A 25,175-nucleotide genomic window follows, 5' to 3' on the forward strand; every position below is an offset into this window, starting at 1 on the left:
CAGTAGTAGGTGAGGGCTCAACCACTACATTCCCCTAATTCCATAACCTTTTTTAATCTTTCTCTTGAAATGTTTTTTATTGTTGTTTTTGGGTTGTCCGGAAGGCTAAGAAGCCTTTCGCATCCTGGTTGATTTGGCGGGTGGTCAAATTCTTTTCTTGAGAAGCGCCTAGATTAGAGGTTTTGATGAGGTCCTGTAGTATGGGTTGCAACCCTTGATACTTCAGCTCCTAGGAGTCGCTCAGCATCCTAAGAGGATCGCGAGGCTCCGTAAGGAAGACGTACTTAAAAAGGCAGAGTAATTGTTCAAGTCGACTTCCTTACCAGGTACTTATTTATTTTATGTTTGTTATTTTGAATAACTGCTAAAATGAAATACAAAATTCTTAGCTCATAATAATGTAAACAATTAATGCTGGTCTCTACCCACCCCTCTGGGTGTGAATCAGCTTATATAATCACCGGCTAAGTTTAATATTGAAAAATGTTATTTTTATAATAAAAGGGATTTTGACGTAGGAAAAATCTATTTCTGGGCGAGGGACCTGTGCCGCCCAGTGAATAAGCTCCATTTAGCACTTATTCCTAGGTAATTTACTGCTAAATATACCAGAGAAAAAATGTAAAGGAGTGCTAGGTTAACTAGCTCGCTCACCTATTGGTGTCGGTATAAAATTGGGCGTATAATCCAGAGGTCCCGCACTGTTTAGATTTATCCACGACAAAGACCCCAATAGAGGAGAGCCGTTCAACCTCACTCGGCACCACCAACTCTGCATCCGCTCAGAACCCAACTCCTTAGCACCCAAAGTTTGGGGACTCCAAGGGAGAGGAGCTGGGAGGGTTCACTGGGCGGCACAGGTCCCTCGCCCAGAAATAGATTTTTCCTACGTCAAAATCCCTTTTCTGGGCTCGAACCTGTGCCGCCCAGTGAATCTATGCAAGAGAAATGTCACCAAACTTGCAAGATAAAGGAAAAACATAAGCGTAAGGAACATACAAGATGCTTTAATCAGAGATGAGTGCCAAAAACAATTATAAGGGTGTCTTAAAAGGAACATAAATCCACTTGGTAGAACAACTGACAAACAAGGTAAGGTATAATAATGTCGTGAGTGATAATATATACAGATACTCAGGAGATAAATATTTACAAATATAATAATAGTACTCAGGTGCGAAACCAACGAATACAAATAGGGTATAAATGAGGCAGGTAAGGGGGAGAGATAAGGTGACAGGGAATTAACATGTGAGTTACCTGGGAGTAACTACGCTCTCTGCAGCCACTGTAGAAAATTTTAGGGCTTCCAAATGTTTGAGGTAGTGTTTCTTGAACACTGACGGTGATTTCCACCCTGTATACCTGGAAAGGTCCGTAAAATTCATGTGGTGAAAAAAGTTCACTGAAGTAGCAACCGCTCTGATATCATGTGCAAGAGGAAAAGAGTCAGGGCTAGCTTGCTTAATAAAATACAAAATTTGTTGCCTGATCCCTTTAATGGTAATGGTACCACCTTGTTCTCTAACGAATAGAGGCCCCGAGGAGTTAGAGGAGGTCCGGGATAAATAAGACCTAAGAGTAGCAACAGGGCACAGAGACGGATCTTGCGTGAGGGGAACAATTTTCCAGGAGGACCATCTGTTCTGAGGGTCTTCGTTCTTAGCCAAAAAGAATTTGTTAGGCGAAAGAAGGACCTCTCCCGAAGGAAGGAACTCAATATGACCCGGGTCTCTCGACAAGGCTGCCAGTTCAGAAATTCTTGCTCCGGAAGCCAAGCTCATCAGGAAAAGTGTTTTCCTGAGAAGGGGAATGTAACCACAAGAGCTGTTAATGGTATCAGAAGCCAATTTGAGTACGTCATTAAGAAACCAGGTCACCGGGGTAGAACGAGTAACCGGTTTCAGTCTGGCACAAGCTTTCGGAATTGAAGCTAACAAAGAGTCGGTTAAGTCTATGTTAAAACCTACTAGGAAGATCTTTTTCAAAGCAGATTTAATAGTGGTGATAGTATTGGCTGCCAGACCTGATTCTAATAAAGTTCTAAAGAAAGTGACTGTAAGGTTCAAGTTCATACAGTGCACGTCTGAGTCCATCAAAAATTTTGCCAACTTTTTAACTGCAGAATCATATTGGCGAATGGTGGAATCCCGTTTATCTGATTCTAGAAACAAGGTGTTTTGAGGATCGATATTGGCACCATGCATGGCCGCAAACTTCATGAAGTCCGTAAAGTTAGGGCGCTCTGAATGTTTGAGAAAGCGTACACAACGCGTGTTTGTACTATCTGAGACAGAACCGGATTGGGTATCGGGTGAGGATATAGTCTCAACTCTCGCAGGAGAGGATACCAGTTGCTCTTGGGCCAATTTGGTGCGACCAAGGCTACTTGTCCCTTGAAGGATCTCAGTTTGTCTAGGACTTTCAGTAAAAGGTTCACCGGGGGAAAGAGATAAATCCTTTCCCAGATGTCCCAATTCTGTGACATGGCGTCTATGGCATAAGCCTGAGGGTCTAGATTGGGAGCCACATATACTCTCAATTTGTGGTTGGACTCCGTGGCGAAGAGGTCCACTTGGAGACCGGGAACCCGAGAGAGAATCCACCGGAATGACTTTAGATCGAGTGACCATTCCGATTCTAGAGGGGAGGTCCGGGACAAGGCGTCTGCCACTACGTTCCGGACTCCCGCCAGGTGGACAGCTGAAAGATGCCAACGGTTCGAGGCTGCTAGGGAGAATATGGCTACTAGAACATGGTTCAGGGGCCCTGATTTTGACCCGCCTCTGTTGAGGCAGCGGACCACCACTTCGCTGTCGAGGACCAGACGAAGGTGTTGTCTCTTGGGTGGAGCGAGACGTTTCAGGGTTAGAAGAACTGCCATGGCCTCCAGCACATTGATGTGAAATTGGCGGAATAAGGGAGACCAAAGACCTTGAACTTTCCTGAGCTGAGAATAGCCGCCCCAACCTGATAGGGATGCATCCGTGTGAATGGTTAGCTTCGGAGGCGGAAACCGAAGGGGAACTGACTTTGCCAGATTGTTGGCTCTTGTCCAAGGAAGAAGTCTCTCCCGTAGAATGGAAGGAAGGCGGACTTTCCTGTCCCGGAGCTTCCGGTTCGCCCTCGAACGCCAGATACGGTTGATATCTTTCAATTTTGCCTTCAGAAGTAGATCTGTCACTGAGGCAAATTGAAGGGACCCCAGAATCCTCTCTTGGAGTCGTCTGGAACTTACTTTGTCTTTGAGAAAGCGTTTGGTGTTCCTCGCAATCTCTAACCTCTTGGGTTTGGGAAGACACAGAGAATGAGATATAAGGTCCCATTGCAGGCCGAGCCAATGGAACTTTGATTTCGGAAGAAGACGGGACTTCTTGAAATTGATCTGGAAGCCTAGAGATTGAAGATATTGGATGACTCTGTGAGTGGCTTTTAGGCAATTTTGGGAGGTGTCTGACCAAATGAGCCAGTCGTCCAGATAGGCTACTACTTGAATCCCTTGATTTCTGAGTTCCTGAACAGCGACTTCTGCTAACTTTGTGAAGATCCTTGGGGCAATGTTGAGCCCGAAAGGCATCACCTTGAAGGAGTAATTTTTGTCCCCTAGGCGGAAGCCTAGATACGGACGGAAGTGTCTCGCTATCGGGACGTGATAATAGGCGTCTGTAAGATCGATAGAGGTGGTGACGGCCCCACGGGGAAGTAAGGTCCGCACCTGCAAGACGGTAAGCATTCGAAACTTGTTGCATTGAATGGACAAGTTGAGAAGGGATAGGTCTAGAATCACTCTTCTCTTGTCCGAATCCTTCTTCGGGACACTGAACAGCCGACCCTGAAACTTCAGGTGTTTCGTTTCTTGTATGGCGTTCTTTTGCAACAGATCCTGGACGAATTCGACTAGGTCCGGAGTGGAATGTTGATGAAATTTGTTCGGAGGAGGAGGCCCTTGAATCCAACTCCACCCCAGTCCCTTGGAGATGATACTGAAGGCCCAGGGACTGAACCTCCATTTGTTGCGGAAGGCATAAAGCCTCCCCCCTACCTGCTGCACCTCAGTATTGGCTTGAGGAGTTGCCTCCACGTCCGCCTCGGAAGTTCTTTCCCTTGCGAAAAGATCTTCCTCTACCACTGTTCTGGTTTGAACCACGGTGGTAGCCTCTACCTCTGTTATAGCCCTGGGAAGAGCTATGAGCCTCATAAGACTGGTTAAAGGCAGGAGAGGTGGTGGAGGCACCGGAAAGCTGGCTCTTAGGGAGCAGAACGGTGACATAATCATCCGAAGGAGCCTGAGAGGTAGAAGGCTGCGCAGGAGCAACGGGAGATGGAGGAAGAGGCAGTCTGAAGTTGGATGAACTACTCTGCTGTTGCCTGAACTGGGTGGAGGTATACGGGCGGAGCTTCTTCCTACCCCGGGCTTGGTAATTTGCGGGGTCATATTTCCGTTTAGGAGTCAAACCACAACGGGCTTTAAGGCTCTGATTGACTCTAGTGGCCTCAGCCAAGACTTCCTCCACAAGGTCCTCAGGGAAGAGATTTGAACCCCAGCAGGAGGACCGGATAAGCTTATTAGGCTCGTGCCTAATAGTTGCTTCAGCCAGGACGTGCTTGCGACACCTACGTTTGGCAATAGCGAAGTCATAGAGATCATAATACAATGACTGCAACGTAGCCTTATTGAGAGACTTAAAGATACTCTCAGTATCATAAGTCAAGGCTATCGACTCCGTGGAGGTGGCCAAGTTCAGAGTTCGGCCAACACGTAGGCGGGAATCATACTCCTGTTTAATGAGGGATTCCGGGAGACGGGGAAGCCGCTCGCTAAACATAACTGAGGCACAGTCCGCTGATAGCTTGCCAGAGGTAAAAGTTGTATGGACATTGTCCCAACACTCAATGCCAGAAGGAAGAAGGAGGGAGATCGGATCCACCTCTCGGATGGGAGGCAAGGGCTTCTCCTCCAGAGCATATTGGAACGCAAGCTCTGCTACCTTATTGACACATGGAGTCACGGTGTTTTAATCCATTAAAAACATTGTGAAGGAGCTCTTATACGGCGTCAACATGGTGTTGGTGCAACCGATGTCGTTCAAGAACCTAGCCCAAACAGATTGGGCTTGTTCTTTTGGGAAGATGACGGTCTCTTTGGGGACCTTATCTAGGCGAACCAGAGCTTCCTCGGTAAGCCTGGCATAACCATGAAATGGAAATGCCAGACCAGGAGGAAAGAATTCAAAGTCCTCTAGAGGACGAGTGCCAAGACCTTCCAGAGTTAACATTCCGTCTGAGAACGGAGAATGAAGAGCCATGCACCAAGGATTATTCTTGGAAAACGGCGGGAGCTTAGAGGCATCCGGGATGAGAGAGCTCTGGACTCGCTCCGGAGCACCTTGCTCTAATGCCCCAAGTCTCTGACCGATGTTAGAGAACATCGTGTCCATCTTGGCCTGCATTTCCGACACCAACTTAGCTTGCATCTCTGACACAATGCGAAGCATGGCTGATTCGGAAAGGCCCGGGCTAGGAGCAGGAGTGGCGGATTGTACTCCCGGGTCGTGAGACTTAGAGGAGGAGCCGGAAGCCTTAGATGACGGGTTTGTATTTAGCTTCGAACTATGGGAAGCCTTGTGAGGCTTACGAGCTTTAGGTAAGGTTCTTGATGTAGACTTATCCTTGGGGGGAACCGGGTGTGATCGTTGAGACGAATCACGGTCCCCAGAAAAACCATGAAAGGAAGAGCGATCAGAAGAAGAAGAAAGAGCGGGACTGAGGATAGGAATCTCAGTGCCGGTACCACCTGCCTCACTTACCACTCTACCTGCGTCCGGATCATCCAATAACATGGGTTCGACGTCCAGGTTCATGGAAGCAACATTGTCTTCCAGATCTCCGGGGGCATCCGACGGATCTTGATCTTGGTCAATAAACCCCGCTATGGTGGCATCAATGTGGGCAATGATGGGAGCTGCAACATGCCTAGCCACAGCGGCTGAAGACTTGGCGTTAGGGTAGACCATGGCACAATAGTCTTCGGATAGGACGTAAGGCTGCTTGGATTTCACGTTTCGGGCAAAACCACCAACCCACACTTTCAGTGTGGCCCGAGCCGCAGACTTTTGCTCCGGGGATGCCTGAAATAATAGTGGGAATTATAAAAGGGCAGACTCCCAGTGGTCCTTCAAGACCATAGAAATCTTACTAAATAGTGTATGTATACTAAAAAAGGTAAGATAAATAAGAAGGCAATATAGCCAACAGGACTCACCGAGTCAGATCCAAGGGTGGTGATGAGGTCAAAACAGACCATGCAGTTGTCAGGGTGCCAGACCACGATGTCCTCCAGCTGAACCCCGCAGAGGGCGTGAGACCGACATACGGTATGCCCACAAGGCTGATGCAGAACAGCCGCACAAGCCGTCGTCTGACAATGCACCATCTATAAAAGGAATAGTATATGAGAAACTGCAATTCTCTTAAGTAGGGGCGGGTCCGGAGGACCCGGGACTAACATAAGTCTAACTTAAGACTAGAACTTAACTATAATACTCTTAAGTAGGGGCGGGTCCGGAGGACCCGGGCCTAAACATAAGTCTAACTTAAGACTAGAGAGTATAGTTGTCCATTCCGGTCGAGCCGGGAGCATAAAAAGGATACAACAAAGGATTAAGACACATAGTGTCTGATTTCCCGGGGCGGGGTTAAGACCCGGGGCGGGGTTAAGACCCGGGCCGGGAAATAAAAGTATATCCATAAACCAATTCATAAATAGGAACTCCGAGATAGTAATCTGTCATATATATAATTATATATAATCATAGGAACTGTTATAATTAATTAATAGGGGGGCGGAACTGTAGATAAGAACCGCCAACCGAACCCGGAGGGTTTCGTATAACATAAAAGTGTGTATAAAATAGGGTGCACCGGGATCCAACTCTGTTGACCGGTGGCCAACCGTCTAGACAGAGACGAACCCACCGGGACACCCGGAGGACAAAGTCCATAAACACTGAACTACCCCCTCTAAAAGGAGGGAAGGCAACGGTCCTCTAGGGGAGGGGGGAGGGAAGCCTAGCCGCCCACCTAGCGAGAGGGGGAGCTTGGGGGAGGATCACGTGATACGGAGCAGCAGGGCTACCAACTGACGATCCCCAACCAGACAGATCACACGGAGTAATAGCACAAATATTCATTATAATAGTAATAGCGTTGACAATCATATACAGTAAATATACACATAAAAACTTTAGGGCAAGGCATGCAACATAATAAATAAATCACAAAGGACACACCTGATGACTTATAAAATAAAATTGTCGCCTAGTAACGAAGGTCGGCAAGCCATAACGATACGTAACTGATATCGGCCCTAAAAATGAACCACAAGGGTTCTAAACGCTAAATAATGAATATCCACAATAACCAATAACATTTAAATAAAATAAAAATAATACACATAGTAACACCGCGAGTGAAACTAAAAGCTCTCAACAGGAGTACCAACTGTAGCGAAGTCGAGCAAGATCGGTATGAACGAAGAGAATAAACTCCTATAATTTAAATATTAAACGATCTAGAATGCTCAAAACACAGCAAAACATAGCTTGGTACTTAACTTAGACGGTGTCTCCTGGGAAACCGACGAAGAAGCCAAAAATAAATTTTTGAATATACTTACCCGGTGATTATATATTAAAGGACCCTCCCTTCCTCCCCAATAGAGACCCAGTGGACCGAGGAGAAAATTGAGTTCTGTGTTTACATTGAGTACTGAGTACCTGCACGACAGATGGCGCTGTTGAAGTACACCCCCTACCTGCATAGCGATCGCTGGCGGATTTTGAACGTAGAGTTTTCTGTCGAGCAGCAGAGCTGCAGCTTATATAATCACCGGGTAAGTATATTCAAAAATTTATTTTATTATAAAAATAACATGATTATTACTGTGCTATTTATTTACTGTTGCTGTGCTCTTTCAGTGTTGGGTCTTCTACTCATTTTGATTGGTTATTACTGTGCTGTTTGTTCCTACATCCTTCAGGAGGACTATGATATGAGCCAAGCTGGAAACTCGCCCGTTAAAATAATATCAAGGTGTCGATAATTACTGACCAGTAAGAGGGAAGCCCCGCCCCCCAGCCAGCAGGTTGTACAGACATATACTTAGTGTTCCAAACTTGGATTCTTTAATTTCTTTATAAGATTTTCATATTGTTTGATTGCTGTTTGCAATTTACTTGGGGAAACCACTCATAGGCATGCAATGTTGCCCAAAAGTTTCTAGCCATCGGTGCAAAACTTTTATGAGTAAGTTAGCCATGGATTCTCATTCTTTGTGACTGCACTCGGTCATCCCCTGTGAGGAGTGTAGGGAGTGGTCATCCTCCCTGTGGCAAGAGTACAGCAAGAGGAGGAAGAAGGCCAAGCGAGATATTTTGCCTTCTGGGTCTCTTTGAAGTTTATAAATTTTCAATATTAAACTTACCCGATAATCATGTAGCTGTCAACTCCGTTGCCCGACAGAATTCTATGGAGGGATACGCCAGCTATCACAATACTAGAAGGGGGTGTACTTACCAGCGCCACCTGTGGCCAGGTACTCAAGTACTTCTTGTTGACACCTCCTCAATTATTCCTCTGTCGTGCTTCCGGCAAGACGTTCTGGGATACGCTTATGGTCTTCGAGTTTATTCACGGCTAATTGGTGAAGTATTCTCTCAGATTAACGGCTGTCGCTTTACTGGAAAACTTCTTATATTAGCTAGATAGCTTTTATATAGTCCTGATTAACGGTTAACGATTTTTTGCTTGTTTTTGGAACCCCCTTTGGCTAACTCTTTGGATTCAAGATGTCTGACATTTCGCAAGCCCCCTCCCATAGACGATGTAGGTCTTGCAATAGGCGTATTCCGAAGGCCTCGGTAGATCCTCACACCGCTTGTTCTGACTGTAGGGACAGGCCCTGTCAGTTAGAAAATCGATGTGAGGAATGCGCCGGACTTTCGGAATTGGAATTTGTCCGTCTTTTGAAATATTCAACTAAGTTAGAGAGAGGTAGAGTTAGGAGGAGTTCTTCTCACTCTTCACTGTTTTCCTCACCTCATGATCCCCTACCTTTTCCTACCCCTGTAGTGGCTACCCCCGAACCTACTGTTTGCCCTCCGCCTGATATGTCTGTTGTTTTGCGTGCTATTCAGGCTTTAGGCGATAAAGTAGAGTCAGTGGTAAGTGACCATAAGTCTCTGATGGCCGAAGTTAAAGAACTGAAGGTCAAGAGTGCAGTGGGTGGAGTTAGTGCCAGTGCTGTGACGAGTGCTAGTGTCAGTGCAGTGCCAAGTGCTAGTGTTAGTGCCAGTGTGGTGCGTGAGGATTTTTCTGTGCGAGCCAGTCGTCCTCCCAGTCCGGGACCTCTTGCAAGCTCCCAAGCCCAGGGGAGAAGCAATGTCGAAGGGCATAAGGGTTCGGCAGGCCTTGTTAGGCGCACAGAATTATCCTCGGTGGTTGCGGGCGTGTCTTCCAAAGACCGTCACTCCCACCTGCAGACGATTGAGCCCGTCTTTATCTCGTCCGCTGATCAACTGTCAGGGAAGAAACGTTGGTCTCAGGTCTCGAGACCGCTTAAACGTAGAGTCCAGTCCGCGAGTGCTCAGCCAGGTTGCAGTCATTGGCTCAGCTCTGACTCGCCTCAGTCATCTGTCGACTGTACTCCGCCCAAGAGGAGTAAGGTTCTGCCACAACAGAGCTCGACTGTTAAGGCTTTACCTCAGTCTACTGTCGTTTCTGCTGATCCCAAGTGGACTCTTCTTCAGTCCATGCAAGCACAGCTTTCGGACTTGATGCGTGAGTGTCGGGCTGAGAGTGTTGCACCTCCGCCTCCGCCTACACTCCCTCCGCCTGCTCTCGCTCCGCCTGCGCTCGCCCCGCCTGCGCTCGCTCCGCCTGGTCGCAGCACCATCTGCCAGGCGTACGATGTTGAGCCACATTCTGAGTTCGCTGTTCCCAGTGGTGTTCAGCCTCAGCCTTCTTTAAGGCAACCTTTACTTTGGGATCAGGAGGATTATTCCACTCTTCCTCCGCCTCCCCTTGCTGCTCCACCAGTGGTGCAACTCTCGGTTGAGGTACAACAACCTCTCCCGTCCATGAGTCAGTCTCCTCAGCTCTCGCTGCAGCGAGCTCAACCCTCCTCAAGGCAAGCTCCTCTACACCCTGGACTTGCGCCTCAGGAGCCTCAGCTTGCGAGAACTTTACCTTGTTCTGCGCAGCCTCAACCTCATCATGCTCCGCTCATATCACAGGAACAGGAACTTGCTACTCCGCCTCCGTCCACCGCTCAGCAAGCGCAATCCTTGGGTTCAACCTCTCATGCTAGGAGTCAACCTCCTCCACCCATGCGCCTTCCTTCTGCTTCGTCTGTTGTTCAGCCTTTGCAGTCTGAGCCTCAGGTTTTCCCTCAACAGTTACTTGAAGAGGAAACCACTGTTATTGTTCCTACCTGTTCTGACTCTGCGGTTCAGCATTCTTGTCCGATCTCTTCGCTACACTCTGGTGATGAGGTGTCGGATGATGAGGAGGCACACCTGGATCCCTCATCAGACGTGGACGAATCCAAGCTTTCTCCACAGTCTATTGATTTTCGTAAGGTCTTGGCTCTACTCAGGGAGATTTACCCAGACCACTTTGTCTCTGCTATTCCCCGCTCTCCGCCATCTGAGTTTTCGCTGGGCGTACAACAAGCTAAGTCCACATATACTAAGCTTGTCCTAGCTAGATCCTCTAAGAGGGCTTTAAGGATCTTAGGGGAGTGGCTGCAGTCTAAACAACACCTTGGCAAGACTTCCTTCATGTTCCCTCCAACGAAGCTCACTTCGAAAGCGAGCGTTTGGTATGCCACAGGGGAAGCACCAGGCTTGGGAGTACCTGCCTCTGCCCAGGCTGACTTCTCAAGTCTGGTAGACTCGCCTCGGAGAACTGCTATGAGGCGCTCGAAGGTTTGTTGGACCTTCTCAGACCTGGATCACTTACTGAAAGGGATGTTTAGAGCATTTGAAATGTTCAACTTTCTCGACTGGTGCCTGGGGGCCCTCAGCAAGAAAACCTCTCCTGCGGACAAAGATTCTGCCATGCTATTAATGTCCTGCATGGATAAGGCCATTAGAGATGGATCGGGTGAGCTAGCGTCGATGTTTGTATCAGGGGTGTTGAAGAAAAGGGAACAACTGTGTACCTTCCTTTCCGCCAGCATTACACCTTGCCAACGGTCACAACTCCTTTTTGCTCCGCTCTCGAAGTTCCTCTTTCCCGAAGAGCTGGTTAAGGACTTGTCTGCTGCCCTGATACAAAAGGATACACACGATCTTGTAGCCTCATCGGCTCGTAAGTCTAAGGTTGCTACCTCAGTCCCCAAGACTTATCGCTCCCCAGTGGCTGATACCCCTGCTACGAGGTTCATACCGCCCTTTCGTGGTAGAGCCCCCAGCCGAGGAAGCTCCCGTCCAGACTCTCACAGGAGCAAGTCTAGGAAAGGATCCAGGACATCTAAAGGAAAAAACTGACTCTCCGCATCTCCAGACAACAGTAGGAGCCAGACTCAAGATCTTCTGGCGAGCCTGGGAGAAGAGAGGTGCAGACGCCCAGTCTGTCAGTTGGCTGAGGAACGGTTACAGGATTCCATTCTGCCTCAAACCACCTCTGACCACATCGCCCATCAACCTCTCTCCCAACTACAAAGAAGAGGACAAGAGGCTAGCATTGCACCAGGAGGTGTCGCTACTTGTGCAGAAGAAGGCAGTGGTTATAGTCCGGGACCATCAATCCCCGGGCTTCTACAACAGTCTCTTTCTTGTGGCCAAGAAGACAGGAGGTTGGAGACCGGTTCTGGACGTCAGCGCTCTCAACGAGTATGTCACCAAGCAGACGTTCACGATGGAGACGACGAAGTCGGTCTTAGCAGCGGTCAGACAGGAGGACTGGATGGTCTCGTTGGACTTGAAAGATGCATACTTTCACGTTCCTATTCATCCAGACTCCCAACCTTTCCTGAGATTCGTTTTCGGAAAGGTTGTCTTTCAATTCCAAGCCCTGTGTTTTGGCCTAAGCACAGCTCCTATGGTCTTTACTCATCTGATGAGGAATGTAGCAAAATTCCTACACTTGTCGAACATCAGAGCCTCCCTCTACCTAGACGACTGGCTGTTGAGAGCCTCCACGAGTCGTCGTTGTCTGGAGAATCTCAAGTGGACTTTAGACTTAATCAGAGACCTAGGTCTATTAGTCAATATAGAGAAGTCTCAACTCATTCCCTCCCAATCCATTGTGTACCTGGGAATGGAGATTCGGAGTCAGGATTTTCGGGCTTTTCCATCGGCCCCCAGGATAAGCCAAGCCCTAGAGTGCATCATGAGCATGCTGAAGAGGAGCAGTTGCTCAGTGAGACAGTGGATGAGTCTCACAGGGACCCTCTCATCACTGGCCCTGTTTGTCGAGCTAGGGAGACTCCACCTCCGCCCTCTTCAATTCCATCTTGCAGCTCATTGGGACAAGGGTTCGACTCTCGAAGCAGTCTCTATCCCTATCAACCAAGAGATGAAGACCACTCTCCTGTGGTGGAAGTACAACCTCCTTCTCAAGGAGGGTCTATCATTGGCCATTCAGACCCCCAATCTTCATCTCTTCTCAGATGCATCGGACTCGGGCTGGGGTGCAACCTTGGACGGACGGGAATGCTCGGGAACGTGGAACGAGGAACAAGGATTACTCCACATCAACTGCAAGGAGCTGCTAGCAGTTCATCTAGCCCTGTTGAACTTCAAGTCCCTCCTGCTAGGCAAAGTGGTGGAGGTGAACTCAGACAATACCACAGCCTTGGCTTACATCTCCAAGCAAGGAGGGACCCATTCGAGGAGCCTATACGAGATCGCAAGGGACCTCCTCATTTGGTCAAGAGGTCTAAACCTCACTCTGGTCACGAGGTTCATTCAGGGCGATATGAACGTCTCAGCAGATCGCCTAAGCAGAAGGAATCAGGTCATTCCCACGGAATGGACCCTCCACAAGAGTGTGTGCAACAGACTTTGGACCTTGTGGGGTCAACCTACCATAGATCTGTTTGCCACCTCCATAACCAAGAGACTTCCGCTGTATTGTTCCCCTGTTCCAGACCCTGCAGCAGTTCATGTGGATGCTTTTCTACTGAACTGGTCCCATCTCGACCTGTACGCATTCCCACCGTTCAAGATAATAAACAAAGTTCTGCAGAAATTCGTCTCGCACGAAGGGACACGGCTGACGCTGGTTGCTCCCCTTTGGCCTGCAAGAGAATGGTTCACAGAGGTACTTCAATGGCTAGTCGACTTCCCCAGGACTCTACCTCTAAGAGTGGACCTTCTACGTCAACCTCACGTAGACAGGTTGCACCCAAACCTCCACGCTCTTCGGCTGACTGCCTTCAGACTGTCGAAAGATTCGCTAGAGCTAGAGGCTTTTCGAAGGAGGCAGCCAGTGCGATTGCCAGAGCAAGAAGGGTTTCCACTCGTAGAGTCTACCAGTCTAAGTGGGAGGTCTTCCGAAGCTGGTGTAGAGCCAATTCAATATCCTCTACCAATACCTCTGTGACCCAAATAGCTGACTTCCTTCTACATCTTAGGAATGAGAGATCCCTTTCAGCACCTACGATTAAAGGATATAGGAGTATGTTGGCTTCAGTTCTCCGCCACAGAGGTTTGGACCTGTCTTCCAACAAGGACCTTCAAGACATTCTTAAGTCTTTTGAGACGTCTAAAGAACGTCGTCTTTCCACTCCAGGCTGGAATCTAGACGTAGTCTTAAGGTTCCTTATGTCATCTAGGTTCGAACCTCTCCAGTCAGCTTCCTTCAAGGACCTTACCCTCAAGACTCTTTTTCTCGTTTGCCTTGCAACAGCTAAGAGAGTCAGTGAGGTTCATGCCTTCAGCAAGAACATTGGTTTCACAACCGAATCTGCAACATGTTCTTTTCAGCTCGGATTCCTAGCAAAGAACGAGCTTCCTTCACGTCCTTGGCCTAGATCGTTCGAAATACCTAGCCTCTCCAACATGGTAGGTAACGAACTAGAGAGAGTTCTTTGCCCTGTCAGAGCTCTCAAATATTATCTTAAGAGGTCTAAACCTATTCGAGGACAGTCAGAAGCCTTATGGTGTGCCATCAAGAAACCCTCGAGACCCATGTCCAAGAATGGGCTTTCGTATTATATAAGGCTTCTGATCAGAGAAGCACATTCTCACTTAAAGGAGGAAGACCTTGCATTGCTGAAGGTAAGGACCCACGAAGTAAGAGCCGTAGCTACTTCGATGGCCTTTAATAAAAACCGTTCTCTGCAGAGCATAATGGATGCAACCTATTGGAGGAGCAAGTCAGTGTTTGCATCATTTTATCTGAAAGATGTCCAGTCTCTTTACGAGAACTGCTACACCCTGGGACCATTCGTAGCAGCGAGTGCAGTAGTAGGTGAGGGCTCAGCCACTACATTCCCTTAATCCCATAACCTTTTTTAACCTTTCTCTTGAATACTTTTATTGTTGTTTTTATGGTTGTTACGGTAGGCTAAGAAGCCTTCCGCATCCTTGGATTTGGCGGGTGGTCTATTCATTCTTGAGAAGCGCCTGGGTTAAAGGTTTGGTAGAGGTCCTTTAGTAGGGGTTGCAACCCCGTGTACTTTGGCACCTTTGGGTTGATTCAGCCTCCAAGAGGAACGCTGCGCTCAGTAAGGAAGACGAACTTTAAATAAAGAGGCAGAGTAACGGTTCTATTCGACTTCCTTACCAGGTACTTATTATTTCATTGTTATTTAAGATAACTGTTATATGAAATATGGGATACTTAGCTATCCTTTAATCTTGTACACTGGTTTTCACCCACCTCCCTGGGTGTGAATCAGCTACATGATTATCGGGTAAGTTTAATATTGAAAAATGTTATTTTTATTAGTAAAATAAATTTTTGAATATACTTACCCGATAATCATGATTTAATCGACCCTCCCTTCCTCCCCAGAGAGAACCAGTGGACCGAGGAATAATTGAGGAGGTGTCAACAAGAAGTACTTGAGTACCTGGCCACAGGTGGCGCTGGTAAGTACACCCCCTTCTAGTATTGTGATAGCTGGCGTATCCCTCCATAGAATTCTGTCGGGCAACGGAGTTGACAGCTACATGATTATCGGGTAAGTATATTCAAAAATTTATTTTACTAATAAAAATAACATATTTGCTGGAACTCCCCTTTCTGCCTGGAACTCCCCTTTCTGCCCCTGCTACTCTGGCATCTGATCATTTGCTGTTGTCCTTCTCCAGGGGGAAGGTGACGAAGGACAACGATATGGATCTAACCTAAAGGCAAGCATAGAGTGAGCAGGCTTTATCTGCTTCCCCTAAAAAAGCAGGTTTTTAAGTATTTAACTTAGCCGATGGTCCGGCAGCCGATTCAAAACTCGCGGGCGATCGAGGGGTTGGGTTGCTGGGTGTACACTAGCGCCACCACTCGGCAGGATACCATCACTATTCCAAAGTTCTTCAGTTCTTCTCTGCAGAGTCGAGTGTAAACATTGATTCCTTGCTCGTGCTAACCTCAAGTTTTCTACAATTTAGTGAAGTACTTGTTTTGGTTTTTGGCTTTCGATTGGTTGGTATTCTTTCAACTTTTTCTCAAATAATAAAGATCTTCAAGAGAAACTCTTTTTGAAGAGAGAGAAAAATTTTACCCTTGCTCTTTTTTTTATCTCTGGATTTTCCAATGGCGGACCCTTCCCCCAGTGTAGGGAAGTGTGTGAAAGGATTTAAGTTTTTAGTATTTATTTTATCACTTTATAAATTCTTGTTGATATTTATAGATTTACCTCTATATTTTTATATCTCACCCACCTTACTTAGGCCTCATCGATCCTCACTCCATTTGTACTAAATACCGAGAGAAATTTTGTATTTCTATGGATCGATCGGATGAATATTTTTAGAAAATATTTTAAGTGAATTTTTGCCTTTTTAAAAAATTTTTCTTTGAATAGTCTTCGATCTGTTTTAAAAGATGAACTAGCGTTAAGTTTATTTTTGCTACTCAGTTTGCACTCTATCGTTACGATAGAGAGAGAATCACGATTTCACTTTGTATAAGAGTTTGACGTTTAGTTCATTCTTTTTACAAACTGAAGTTTTTTAAATACTAAATAAAAGGAACATGTTATTTTGCAATTTCTTAGTCCTTTTAGTATTTTTTCTTTAGTCAAATAACCTTTTATTGACGGAGAGTGAGTGAGCCAGTACTCTCGTAACAAGAGAGAGAGAGAGAACGATCCAAATTTTTTTTCTCGTCCCAAGTCACTATAGAGGGAGATAGAGAGTGAGAAACGTTGTTCTTCTCGATTCAGATATTTATTCTAGTCCCAAGTCACTGTATAGGGAGAGAGGGAGAGAAAACGTAGTTCTTCACGATCTAGTTTTTTATTCTTATCCCAAGTCACTGTACAGAGAGAGAGATAAAACGTAGTCCTTCGCGTTCTAGTTTGTTGTTCTCGTCCCAAGTCACAGTACAGGGAGAGAAAGAGAGAAAACGTAGACCTTAGCGATCTAGTTTTTTAGTCTCGTCCCAAGTCACTGATCCTTTTTAACTTTTATTTTATATATTTCACTTTTATTTATATATATGTATATGTTTATTAATTTTTACATGTGTGATACAATTATGTACTAATGAGCTTACACTAAAGGACATATTTCGCAATTCTAACCTTTTGGCTTAAGGGAGAATTGCTTGCTACCGATAGAAATCAGCTTTATTCATGTTCGATGTGAAATTATTAAAAGATGCGAGTGTCAGTGAAAAAAGTGCGAAAAACATGTTCAGTGTTGCGGAGGGTTCGTCTGTTCGTACTTGCCGCTCACCCAGTCCGAGACCTCTTTCAAGCTCCCCAACCCCTGGGAGAAGGAATGTCACAAGACCAAAGGGAGCGATAGGTAATAAACCACGAACAGATGTTCCCTCACGAGTTGCAGACGTTGCTCCTCACGATCGTCCTTATTATAAGAGAGACGAGACTAAGTTCTCCTCGTCCTCCGATGACATTCATGTTAGTAAGAAATCCTGAAGTCAGGTTTCACGACCTCTTAAGAGGAAATTGGTTCCTTCAGAGCAAAGTCAACGTCCTGGCTGCAGTCACTGGAGCAGCCAGGAATGTATACCTTCATCAGAGGAAGGTTCGCCTGCTTAACGTTCTTTTTTAACGTCAGATTTTGTGGTTCCGGAGGCCCCTGCAAGGAGTCACGGTGCCGTTGTTTTATCTGGTCATTCCAGACATGACTTGAGTGCTGCTACTCCCGTTATTAGTGCTGACGTTCATGAACTGATGTGCCCGATGTCACGGTCTGATCCTTGTGTTCAAGATCCTAACTTTAGTGTTTTGCAGGACATGCAGTCTAAGCTGTCCACCTTAATGCAGTCCTACGGTTCTGCTCCTGTTCGACAGGAACCCTTACTTGCGAAGTGTCACAGTTCCACTAGGCGTGACTCAGTTCATCAATAATCTAAGCGTGAGGCTTTAAGTCACGCTGACGTGAGCCCTAGTATTAACCTTGCTGGCAAGTGAGATACTGATCGTAAATCTCGACGTAACGTCGAACGTCAGTCCTTATAGTCCAACTGTGACGTCGAGCTGCAGTCACTGCACTCACGACGTGACGAACGTCAGACACCGCAGTCACAACGTGACGTCGAACTTAAGACACTGCAGTCACGACATTACGTCGATGTAGTCCCGACGTGACGTCTCCTTCAACATCTACCTGTTCTTCATCGACAGGTTGATGCTAGTTGTCAAGCTTTTCCATCGCGACTTCTTATTGGCTCTCAACCAAGTAGAGACATAGACTTCCGGATGAAGTTTATTTTGAGGAGGAAGAGGATATTTCTCCTTTCCAGCTGTACCTTTGGGTATCTTGTCTGAAGTAGAGGAACCCAGATCTGCCTGACAATCTTTATATCTTAAGAAGATCATGACTGTTTTTAAGGAAGTTTTTCCTTCTCAAATTTTTCCTGCTGCTCCACGCTCACCTCCTTCAGAATCCACTTTAGGGTTGGCTGCTACAGCTCCCTCTTTTTCTAAATTCGTGCTCTCTCGGTATTCTAAGAGAGTTTTACGTTTGCTGAGAGAATGGTTGAAGACTATAAGAAGTCTTAGCAAGTCAATCTTTGCCTTCCCTCCAGCCGGATTGAAGAACTTCTGGCAGGCTTAGGAAGGAACAGAAGCAGACCAATGGTCTGACTTCTTGTTGAAGGAAGGGTACATTATACCTTTTGTAAAGAAACCTCCTCTTGTCCAAAAGCCGATAGATCTCTCTCCCAGATACCGAGAGGAAGCAAGAAGACAAGCTTTGCACCTACAGGTGTCTCTCTTGTTAGAGAAGGGAATTGTGGTGAGGTTTTCTAAACCTTCAGTCTCTAGGCTTTTACAACCTCCTCTGCTAGTTCCAAAGAACTCAGGAGATTGGAGACCAGTGCTGGACTTGAGCAAGCTCAATGTGTTTATCCTGAAAACAAAGTTCACTTTGGAAACTTCAAAGTCTGTGCTTGCAGCAGTAATGGAAAACGTTTGGATGGCCTCACTTGATCTCCAGGACGCTTACTTCCATATCCCTATCCATCCGACCTTCCAACTATATCTAAGGATCGTGTATGGGGAGGAAGTGTTCCAATTTCGAGCTCTGTGCTTCGGTCTCAGCACTGCTCCTCTTGTGTTCACGTGGAACGTGGCGAGCTTCCTGCACTCGACAGGTGTCAGAACCTCCTTTTACTTAGACGACTGGCTACTCAGGGCGTCATCCTTCATTCGCTGTCTGAAGGACCTCAGATGGACCTTGACCCTAGCGAAGGACTTAGGTCTCCTAGTAACAAGGAGAAGTCTCAACTGACCCCATCTCAAACTATTCTCTATTTGAGGATGGAGATACGGAGTCTAGTTTTTCGGGCTTTTCCATCACCATCAAGACTCGAGCAAGCTTTCTTAAAGATTCATCTTTATCGAAAAAGGAGCAGTTGCTCTGTAAGGATGTGGATGAGTCCACTGGGAACACTCGTCTCTGGAGCAGTTTGTCTCCCTAGGAAGACTCAATCTGCGCCCTCTCCATTTTCACCTCAACCACCATTGGGACAGGGAGAAGGGCTTAGAAGAAGTGTCCATTCCACTTCCAGAAACGATCATGACTTGCCTGAAATGGTGGGATGTCATTCTCAGACTTCAGGAAGGCCTCTCTCTTGCCCACAAGAACACAGACTATGTGTTGTTCTCAGACGCTTCGGACGCGGGGTGGGGAGCAACACTAGACACTCTGGAGTGCTCGGGCCCTTGGACCAAAGACCACGTAAAGCTTCATATCAACCAGAAGGAGATTCTAGCAGTTCTTTTGGCCCTGCAAAGTTTCAAAGACTGATTCAAAACAGAGTGGTGCAGGTGAACGCAAACAACACCACAGCGTTAGACTGCATCGCTAAGCAAGGCGGGACCCACTTGCAGTCCCTTTACTTAACTGCAAAGGATCTCCTAGTTTGGACGAAGGAAAGAAACATCACCTTACTTACAAGGTTTATTCAGGGAGAAAGGAACGTGATGGCAAACTGCCTAAGCAGAAGAAGCCAATTCATTCCCACGGAATGGACTTCATCAGGAGGTGTACGAGAAACTATGGCGGATATGGGAACGTCCGTCCATAGAACTGTTTGCAACCTCAATAACGAAGGGGCTTCCTTCCTACTGCTCTCCAGCTCTGGATCCAGAGGCAGTCCATGTCGATTCGTTCTTACTGGACTGGTCTCACCTGGAGTTGTATGCGTTTCCCTCATTCAAGATCATTTACAAAGTCCTACAGAAGTTCGCCTCTCATGTAGGGACCAAGTTGATGTTGGTTGCTCCCCTCTGACCATCAAGAGAATGGTTCACCAAGGTACATCAGTGAATAGTGGACTTTCCAAGAAGCCTGCCAAGGAGGTTGGATCTTCTCAATGAAGAGGTTCCATCAAAGCCTCCACACACTTCATCTAACTACCTTCAGACTATCAAAGACTCTCTAGAGCTCGAGGGTTTTTCGAAGGAGGCAGCTAGATCAATTACCAGAGCAAGGAGATCCTCTACCATCAGGTTCTACCAGTCTATATGAGAGGTATTTCGAGATTGGTGCAAGGCCACCTCCTTTTCCTCGTCTTATACCTCTATAGCTCAAATTGCTGACATCCTGCTACACCTTAGGAATGTACGTAACTTTTCTGCCTTTACCATTAAAGGTTACAGGAGCATGTTAGCTGAAGTGTTCAGACACAGGAACCTAGACCTCTCGAGCAATAAAGTCCTTCAAGACCTTCTCAAGTCTTTCGAGACTTCCAAGAAGCATGGAGTAATGGCGCCAGCTTGGAACCTGGATGTGTCTTTAAATTTCTGATGTCTGAGAAATTTTGAACCTTTGCACTTAACTTCTTTTAAAGATCTTACTCTGAAGACACTTTTCTTGGTGAGTCTTGCTGCTGCAAAAAGAGTTAATGAGGTTCATGCCTTCAGTAAGAACGTCAGCTTCTGTACTGGTAAGGCAGTATGCTCTTCGCAGCTTGGTTTCTTAGCCAAGAATGAGCGTCCTTCCCATCGATGGCCTAAATCTTTTGAGATCCCCATCCTGTCAGATGTGGTTGGTAACAAGATAGAGAGAGTCCTATGACCTGTGAGAACACTTAAATTTTACATTGACAGAACCAAACATTTACGTGGTGAATCTGAGTCTTTATGGTGTTCGGTCAAGAAGCCCTCCTTACCGATGTCTAAGAATGCCTTATCGTATTTTTTTTCAGGCTCTTAATTAGAGAGGCTCACGCTCACTGCAGTGAGACTGACCTTCGATTATTGAAAGTAAAGACTCGAGAAGTCAGAGCTGTGGCAACGTCAATGGCTTTTAAGCAAAATCGTTCTTTACGAAGCATTATGGACGCAATCTGTGTTCGCTTCACATTATTTAAAGAATATCCAGACTCTTTACAAGGACTGCTACACTTTGGGACCATTCGTAGCAGCGAGTGCAGTAGTGGGTGAAGGTTCAACCACTACATTCCCCATATCCTAATACCTTTTTTCTTCTCTTGAAACTATTATCTTTTTGGTTGTATGTGGAGACTGGGACAGTCTTCTGCAATCATTTGATTTTAGCGGGTGGTCAAGTTTGTTTCTTGAGAGCGCCCAGATCAAGGGTATTGGTGGAGGTCCTGTCATAGGGGTGTTCACCCCAGTTATGACAGCTCCTAGAGGTCTTTCAGCCCCCTGAGTGGATCGCTGGGCTTCATAAGGATAGCGGACTAATGAGGCAAGGTATTATAAAAGTCAGCTTCCTTATCAGGTACTATCCTTAAGTTTGTTTTATATCAAAACTCTAGAGCTATATTCCTACAATGTTTAATGCTGGTCTCTTACCCTCCACCAAGGGTGTGAATCAGCTTTATATATATCCACCGGCTTGAATATTTAAAAATTATATTTTCATATTAAAATAAATTTTTGAATATACTCACCCGGTGGATGTATATAATTTAACGCCCTCCCTTCCTCCCCTCTAGAGACCCTACGGGCAGAGAAGACCTGGAGAACTGTGGAATAGTGATGGTATCCTGCTGAGTGGTGGCGCTAGTGTGCACCCAGCAACCCAACCCCTCAATCGCCCGCGAGTTTTGAATCGGCTGCCGGACCGTCGGAGACGTTAGCTATATATATATCCACCGGGTAAGTATATTCAAAGATTTATTTTAATATGAGAATATCATATTACTTCTCCATGGGGTGAATGCGAAGTATTAGTTCCAGGTGATGATGCAGCCAAAGACAATGCCCTATGAATGCCTGAGGAGTACTCTGTCAGAGGAAAGACTTCTGTATGCCTTTGCAAAGTCTAAGGCAAAGTCTTCTCCTTCTCACCTGTCTCCATTTGCTGCACCAGTGGAAGAAGTCCTTGGTGTGACCCTCTCCATCCTGCCTAGGTCCAATGTAGGTGCATTTGATTGCCGACCCATGCTTACAGGAGCATCATCACCGTATTTGACCTCTCTGGGCAAGGGAAGGAATGCCTATAGTCTCCTTCTCATCCTAGACCATTCCCTTTGAAATTTTCACCTGTTATGACTTTGATTCGTTTTGCTCATCTTATGAAGAGGAAAAGAAGAGATTCTCTTCAGTTTAGTGTGCCAACTTCTTGTAGGCAGAATAAGGGTGTCATTTGCTCTCCCTGGGAACCAGTCTCCTCCTGCCAAGAGGCGTAGTATTACGTCCTCAGAAGACAAATCATCTTTCTTCAGAGGAAAGAGAAATCCTTTGAGATCTACAATACAGTGCACTCGTGCTCATACTTGAGCAATTATGGTACTGGTTCATGTACTTTTTGTAATGTTTGTGCCCAATATTTAACACAGATTCTTCTAACTTTGAACACTAACCTGCTCTCATGGGCACTCTTTGGAGCTCCCCCACCCTTCAATTAGCAAGTATTCATCTAACGCTAAATGTTCACTTACTCGTGCTCTCCATTTAGCACGCATTCATCTGACCTTGAACAGTCATGTATTTGTCTGTGCACTCATGGAATTTTGATGTCATACCACTTAGTTCACACGCCCCTGGTGGAGTGAGCTCATATGTTTGCTCACTTTCACTCTCCTGTTTATTTGCTCACATTAGAATATGAATGTTCACCTATTCATGATAAGGTGCACTCTACTGTTCATGCGTGCACTTCTGATAGGATGCACTCTGCTGTTCATGCACACATTTTGGATAGAGTGCACTGCTGTTCATGCACACATTTTGGATAGGGTGCACTCTGCTGTTGATGCACACATTTCTGATAGGGTGCACTGTGCTGCTCATGCACACATTTAATAGGGTGCACTCTGGTGTTCATGCGTGCACTTCTGATGGGGTGTACTGTGCTGTTCGTGCACTCATTTCTGAGAGGGTGCACTCTGGTGTTCATGCGTGCACTTCTGATGGGGTGTACTGTGCTGTTCGTGCACACATTTCTGAGAGGGTGCACTCTGGTGTTCATGCGTGCACTTCTGATGGGGTGTACTGTGCTGTTCGTGCACACATTTCTGAGAGGGTGCACTCTGGTGTTCATGCGTGCACTTCTGATGGGGTGTACTGTGCTGCTCATGCACACATTTAATAGGGTGCACTCTGGTGTTCATTTGTGCACTTCTGATGGGGTGTACTGTGCTGTTCGTGCACACATTTCTGAGAGGGTGCACTCTGGTGTTCATGCGTGCACTTCTGATGGGGTGTACTGTGCTGTTCGTGCACACATTTCTGAGAGGGTGCACTCTGGTGTTCATGCGTGCACTTCTGATGGGGTGTACTGTGCTGTTCATGCACACATTTCTGAGAGGGTGCACTCTGGTGTTCATGCGTGCACTTCTAATGGGGTGTACTGTGCTGTTCATGCATCATGCGTGCACTTCTGATAGGGTGTCCTGTGCTGTTCATGCACACATTTCTGAGAGGGTGTATTCTGGTGTTCATGCGTGCACTTCTGATAGGGTGTACTGTGCTGTTCATGCACACATTTCTGATTGGGTGCACTCTGGTGTTCATGCGTGCACTTCTGATAGGGTGTACTGTGCTGTTCATGCACACATTTCTGATAGGGTGCACTCTGCTGTTCATGCGTGCACTTCTGATAGGGTGTACAGTGCTGTTCATGCACACATTTCTGATTGGGTGCACTCTGCTGTTCATGCGTGCACTTCTGATGGGGTGTACTGTGCTGTTCATGCACACATTTCTGATAGGGTGCACTCTGCTGTTCATGCGTGCACTTCTGATAGGGTGTACTGTGCTGTTCATGCACACATTTCTGATAGGGTGCACTCTGGTGTTCATGCGTGCACTTCTGATAGGGTGTACTGTGCTGTTCATGCACACATTTGATAGGGTGCACTCTGGTGTTCATGCCTGAACTTCTGATAGGGTGTACTGTGCTGTTCATGCACACATTTCTGATAGGGTGCACTCTGCTGTTCATGCGTGCACTTCTGATAGGGTGTACTGTGCTGTTCATGCACACATTTCTGAGAGTGTGCACTCTGCTGTTCATGTGTGCACTTTTGATAGGGTGCACTCTGCTGTTCATGCACTCATTTTGGAGAGGGTACACTCTGTTGTTCATGTGTGCACTTCTTACAAGGTGCACTCTGCTGTTTTTGTGTGCTCTCCCCTGTTCTCACACATTCTTCTGTTAGTGTGCACTCATCAGCTTGTGTGCACTCTATGTACTGTATTTATGCTCACCAATTAAGGAATATTCACCAGTCTCTGAGGCTTCATATGCTTGTTTGTACACAAGCTCTCCTTTGACACAGCGCCCTCCTAGATGTGCGCACATGAGCTATGGTGTTTTGCTTTGCCATGCCACATCCTTGGTTTGCATTCCACGGCGCTTTTCAAAACATTTGGGAGAATCCTGATGCGCCTGCCTCTGTTTCCTTCTGCTTGATTTGCCGATTATTCAACAGAGTGTTGATGATATCGGATCACAGGATGACCCTGGTGGCTCCCAAGAGGCTGCATGCTGAATGGTATTCAGATCTGCTGTAGCTACTTGTTGACATACAAAGAAAACTACTCCAGTGTCCCACTTTTCTCCTTCAGCCCCACCTTCAGAGGTGCCATTACTTGATGGAGTATTTCACTTCAGGGGTGGAGTCTATCCAGCATCTTCTCTAGGTAAAAGGCTTTTCATGAGGCACTGCAAAGGGGATTTCTAGATACCTGCAAAGGTCCTCAGCTGTCTACCAGGGAAAGTGGGTCATCTTCTGCAAGTGGTGTTGGAAAAGGGATATTTCTCTGGTCAGAGCCTCTGTATTTGATTGCTGATTTTCACAGCTTTCTTCACTACGAGAAACTCATCTCTGTTTCTGCAGTGAAAGGCTATCGTTCAGCCTTGAGCCAGATCTGAAGGGCTTTGACGTTTCCTTTTGGGAATTGTCTATGCTCATAAGAAGTTTTAGCAGTCTTGCCCACCACACGATCTCATGGCCTAGTATTGGACTTTACCAGTGTTCTGAAGTCTTTTGTGTTCCTTATATTAGCATTTGAGAGGAACTGATAAGCTTAATGACATCTCGTATGTCACAAGTCA

At 46.4% G+C, this 25,175-nt stretch overlaps 1 protein-coding gene across 2 annotated transcripts in view; it reads left to right on the forward strand.

Annotated features, from left to right (window-relative positions):
* Positions 1-25,175, forward strand: part of LOC137621504 (myosin-11-like) — a 197,660-nt gene that overhangs the window by 15,646 nt on the left and 156,839 nt on the right. The gene's annotated exons all lie outside the window — the stretch shown is intronic.

The sequence above is a fragment of the Palaemon carinicauda genome, chromosome 28 (assembly GCF_036898095.1).
Source record: "Palaemon carinicauda isolate YSFRI2023 chromosome 28, ASM3689809v2, whole genome shotgun sequence".
Classification (NCBI taxonomy): Eukaryota; Metazoa; Arthropoda; class Malacostraca; order Decapoda; family Palaemonidae; genus Palaemon; species Palaemon carinicauda.